Source organism: Enhydra lutris, unplaced genomic scaffold, assembly GCF_002288905.1.
Source record: "Enhydra lutris kenyoni isolate GAN:26980312 unplaced genomic scaffold, ASM228890v2 scaffoldscaffold123, whole genome shotgun sequence".
NCBI classification, from domain to species: domain Eukaryota; kingdom Metazoa; phylum Chordata; class Mammalia; order Carnivora; family Mustelidae; genus Enhydra; species Enhydra lutris.
In genome coordinates this window covers 697,874-703,866 of record NW_019154207.1, presented here as the reverse complement: position 1 = coordinate 703,866, position 5,993 = coordinate 697,874, and positions in this window count along the sequence as shown.

The following is a 5,993-nucleotide window of genomic DNA, read 5'->3' as shown; positions in this document are numbered from 1 at the left end:
TTACCCTAAAGATACAAATGTAGTGATCCGAAGGGGCACGTGCACCCGAATGTTTATAGCAGCAATGTCTACAATAGCCAAACTATGGGAAGAATCTAGATGTCCAACAACAGACGAATGGATAAAGAAGATGTGGTATATATACACAATGGAATACTATGCAGCCATTAAAAGAAATGAAATCTTGCCATTTGCAACGACGTGGATGGAACTAGAGGGTATCATGCTTAGTTTTATTTATTTTTTAAAAAAGATTTAGAGAGGATGCACAAGTGGTGGGCAGGGCAGAGGGAGAGGGAGAGGGAGAGAAAGAGAAACAGAAGCAGATTCCTCACTGAGTCTGGAGCCTGACACAGGGCTCAAGCTCATGACCCTGAGATCATGACCTGAGCAAAAAAAAAAAAAAAACGAAGAGTTGCATGCTTAACCAACTGAGCCACCCGGGACCCCCTAATGTTACCTGGTTTTAAATAAACATATTTATGAATGAATATATAGCATTTGAGTTATATACAAATATACATAAAATATATCTGGAGAATATATAAAAATACTAAGAATAGAGAGCACATGGCAAATCAGGGTTATGAGGAAAATACAAAATAATTTACATATTTCTCCATTATTTAAGTAGAAATAGTTATAGATAAAACTATGATAGCATAGGGTGTATCTGATTGGTAATTGATGTTACGGAAGTATATCTTTATTGACATGAAAGGTTGTCAATAAGAATATATTTATTGACATAACATACATATATGTGAAAAGGAGAGTATGTAGAGCTTTTACAGAAAATATATCTGTGTATGACTAATGTATTTATCTCTATATACATTTTCATATATTCTCTTTCACATTCTCTGCTCCCCACCTCCATTGCAAACACACAAATAACTTTCTTGTTAGTCTAGAGAAAGTCTGAAGGGAACATCCTAGATGTGATTTAGCATCTAGACTTCTACCAAAATCACTTTAATGATTCCTATGCTACATAAATACTAGAAAGTTCCAGAAAGTTCTTATTGCTTGAGAACTATAGGGAAGAGTTTTCCATAATATGTTTATTTTCTATGATTGGTTAAGTGAAGAATATGTTTAGGTATTTGTTATTTAAACACTCAATGGAGTTTGGAGTCATGCAACAGTTTCAGCCCCTCATTCTGTCTTGTTTCATTTTCTCTGCTGACCCTGATTTTTATATGCTGTGCTGTCCATTCTCTTTACACCACCATGCAGGTCTTGCTTTAGGAAACACCAGCTTAGGTCTTGTCTAGAGTTGTTCTTTCAGCTAGAGACTGTTCTGTGCATTTAAGTGACAATGAAGTTAAATACATGTATAGCAAAAGTAACAGTGTCCATTAGAAGATTTTTAAGTTTTAGAACTAATTTTACCACCCAGCTAATAATTATTTTCTGGATGTAAGGAATGTGAGAGTAAATGGCACTTTAGCCAATTTTTTTTTTACCCACTAAAGAGTATTACTTCACATGAGCATTTAAAAAAACTTAGCATGATCACAGAACACAAGATTTTTTTTTGCTACAAGAATGGTCTGAGAATTTATTTCAATATCTGGGGTGTATGTGTGCATGGATGTGTGTGTATGTGTGTGTGTACTGAATGTGTGTTTTTTAAAGAAATTTAAGTTTTTTTAAATTTTTATTTATTTTTTAAATTTCTTTTCAGTGTTCCAGAATTCATTGTTTATGCACCACACCCAGTGCTCCATGCAATACATGCTCTCCATAATACCCACCACCAGACTCACCCAACATCCCACCCCCAGCCCCTCCAAAACCCTCAGATTGTTTGTCAGAGTCCAAAGTCTCTCATGGTTCATCTCCCCCTCCAATTTCCCCAAACTCCCTTCTCCTCTCCATCTCCCTATGTCCTCTGTGTTATTTCTTATGCTCCACAAATAAGTGAAACTATATGATAATTGACTCTTCCTGCTTGACTTATTTCACTCAGCATAATCTCTTCCAGTCCCATCCCAAATGTTGGGTATTCATCCTTTTTGATGGAGACATAAAACTCCTTGTAAAACTCATTGTTCACCTTCCCTTCCAATTTCCCCCAACTCCCTTTCCCTAACTCCCCATGTCCTCCATGCTATTTGTTATGTTCCACAAATAAGTGAAACCATATGATAATTGACTTTCTCTGCTTGACTTATTTAACTCAGCATAATCTCTTCCAGTTCCGTCCATGTTGCTACAAAAGTTGGGTATTCATTCTTTCCGATGGAGGCATAATACTCCATAGTGTATATGGACCACATCTTCCTTATCCATTCATCTGTTGAAGGGCGTCATTGTTTTTTCCACAGTTTGGTGACTGTGGCCATTGCTGCTATGAACATTGGGGTACAGATGGCCCTTCTTCTCACTACATCTGTATTGCATTTGCAGTATATCAACAGTTATACCCAGTAGTGCAATTGCAGGGTCATAGGGAAGCTCCATTTTTAATTTCTTAAGGCACCTCCACACTGTTTTCCAAAGTGGCTGTACCAACTTGCATTCCCGCCAACAGTCTAAGAGGGTTCTCCTTTTTCCACATCCTCTCCAACACACACTGTTTCCTGTCTTGCTAATTTTGGCCATTCTAACTGGTGTAAGGTGGTATCTCAATGTGGTTTTGATTTGAATCTCCCTGATGGCTAGTGATGATGAGCATTTTTTCATGTGTCTGTTAGCCATTTGTATGTCTTCATTGGAGAAGTGTCTGTTTATATCTTCTGTCCATTTTTTGACATGATTATCTGTTATGTGTGTGTTGAGTTTGAGGGGTTCTTTATAGATCCTGGATATCAGCCCTTTATCTATATTGTCATTTGCAAGTATCTTCTCCCATTCCGTGGGTTGCCGCTTTGTTTTGTTGACTGTTTCCTTTGCTGTGCAGAAGCTTTTGATCTTGATGAAGTCCCAAAATTAAGCCAACTCCACACACAAGAAGGGAAATAATCAAGATTAGAGCAGATATCAATGAGATAGAAACTAGAGATACAGTAGAACACATCAATGAAACTAGAAGCTGGTGTTTTGAAAGAATCAATAAGGTCGATAAACCACTGGCTAAACTAATCCAAAAGAAAAGAGAGAAGGCGCAAATTAATAAAATTATGAATGAAAAGGGAGAGATCACGACTAACACCAAGGAAATAGAAACAATCATCAGAAGTTATTATCAACAGTTATATGCCAATAAGTTAAGCAACCTTGATGAAATGGATGCATTCCTGGAAAACTATAAACTTCCAAAACTGAACCAGGAAGAAATTGACAACCTGAATAGACCGATATCTAGTAACAAGATTGAAGCAGTGATCAAAAACCTCCCAAAAAACAAGAGCCCAGGGTCTGATGGATTTCCTGGGAATTCTACCAAACTTTCAAAGAAGAAACATCTTCTACTGAAGCTGTTTCAAAAAACTGAAGCAGAAGGAAAACTTCCAGACTCTTTTTATGAAGCCAGCATTACCCTGATCCCCAAATCAGACAAGGAACCCACCAAAAAGGAGAATTTCAGACCAATATCCCCAATGAATGTGGATGCTAAGATTCTGAACAAGATCCTAGCTAATAGGATCCAACAGTACATTAAAAAGATTATCCACCATGACCAGGTGGAATTCATCCCTGGGTTACAAGGATGGTTCAACATTCGCAAATCAATCAATGTGATAGAACAAATCAATAAGAGAAGAGAGAAGAACCACATGGTCCTCTCAATTGATGCAGAAAAAGCATTGGACAAAATCCAGCATCCGTTCCTGATTAAAATGCTTCAAAGTATAGGGATAGAGGGAATATTCCTCAACTTCATAAAATCTATCTATGAAAAACCCACAGCAAATATCATCCTCAATGGGAAAAAGCTCACAGCCTTCCCGTTGAGATCAGGAACACGACAAGGATTCCCATTCTCACCACTCTTGTTCAACATAGTATTAGAAGTCCTAGCAACAGCAATCAGACAACAAAGAGAAATAAAAGGTATTCAAATTGGCAATGAAGAAGTCAAATTCTCTCTCTTCGCAGATGACATGATACTTTATACGGAAAACCTAAAAGACTCATACAGGAATTCAGTAATGTGGCAGGATACAAAGTCAATGTACAGAAATCAGTGGCTTTCTTATACAGTAACAATGAACATACAGAAAGGGAAATTAGAGAATCGATTCCATTTACTATAGCACAAAGAACCATAAGATACGTGGGAATAAACCTAACCAAAGAGGTAAAGGATCTGTACTTGAGGAACTATAGAACACTCATGAAAGAAATTGAAGAAGACACAAAAAGATGGAAGACCATTCCATGCTCTTGGATCGGAAGAATAAACATTGTTAAAATGTCTATACTGCCTAGAGCAATCTATACTTTTAATGCCATTCTGATCAAAATTCCACCGGTATTTTTCAAAGAGCTGGAGCAAATAATCCTAAAATTTGTATGGAATCAGAAGAGACCCTGAATCACTAAGGAAATGTTGAAAAACAAAAATAAAACTGGGGCCATCACATTACCTGATTTCAAGCTTTCCTACAAAGCTGTGATCACCAAGACAGCATGGTACTGGCATAAAAACAGACACATAGACCAGTGGAACAGAGTAGGGAGCCCATATATGGACCCTCAACTCTATGGTCAACTAATCTTCGAGAAAGCAGGAAAAAATATCCAGTGAAAAAAAGACAGTCTCTTCAATAAGTAGTGCTGGGAAAATTGGATAGCTATGTGTAGAAGAATGAAACTCGACCATTCTCTTATACCATAAACAAAGATAAACTTGAAATGGGTAAAAGACCTCAATGTGAGACAGGAATCCATCAGAATCATTGAGGAGAACATAGGCAGTAACCTCTTCGATATCAGCCACAGCAACTTCTTTCAAGATAGGTCTCCAAAGGCAAAGGAAACAAAAGTGAAAATGAATTTTTAATTAAGTTATATATTTGAGAGAGAAAGAGAGAGAGAAAGAGAGCATGGGGAGGGTCAGGGAGAGAGGGAGAAAGAATCACAAGCAGAGTCCCTGCTGAGCACAGAGCCTGACATGGGCCTTGATCTCATGACCCTGAGATCATGACTCAAGCTGAAACCAAGAGTTGGATGCTTAACTGACTGAGCCGCCCTGGTGCAGATATCCAGATCCCGGAGGCACAGAGATCCCCCAAGAAAACCAACCCTAGGAGGTCCATACAAAGACACATAATAATAAAGTGGTTAAAAATTAGTGATAAAGAGACAATTTTAAAAGCAGCAAGAGAAAAGATGACAGCTACATACAAGGAAAACCCCATAAGTCTTTCTGCTGATAATACAGCAGAAACTTTGCAGGCAAGAAGGGAGTGGAATAGTATATTTGAAGTGCTGAAAGGAAAAAAAAATGGGCAGCCAAGAATACTATATCCAACAAGGCTATCATCCAGAATAGAAAGGGAGATAAGAATTTCTCAAACAACAAATAGAGATCATAACCACTAAACCACCCCTCCAAGAAATATTAAAGGGGACACTTTGAGGGGAGAGGAAAGACCATAAGTGAGAGTATGAACAGTAGGAAAGTCAAAAGTAGTAAAAATAAGTATTCCTATAAAAACAACTCAAGAGATTCACAAAATAAAAGATTGTGAAATATGAAACCATATAACTAACTAAAATGTGGGTGGTGGAGAGGAGTAAAGGATGGATTTGAACTTAAGGAATCATCAACTTAATATAGACTGATATATGCAGAAGATGTTATACACAAACAATGGTAACTATAAAACAAAAACCATTAATAGATATGCAAAGAATAACGAAAAAGGAAAACAAATATATCACTAAAGAAAACCAACAATCATGGGAGAAAGAGAATAAAGAATCAGAGAAAAACTACAAAAAAACCAACAAAACAAGTAACAAAATGGCAATAAATACATATCTATCAATAATTACTTTGAATGTAAATACATTAAATGCTCCAATCAAAACACATA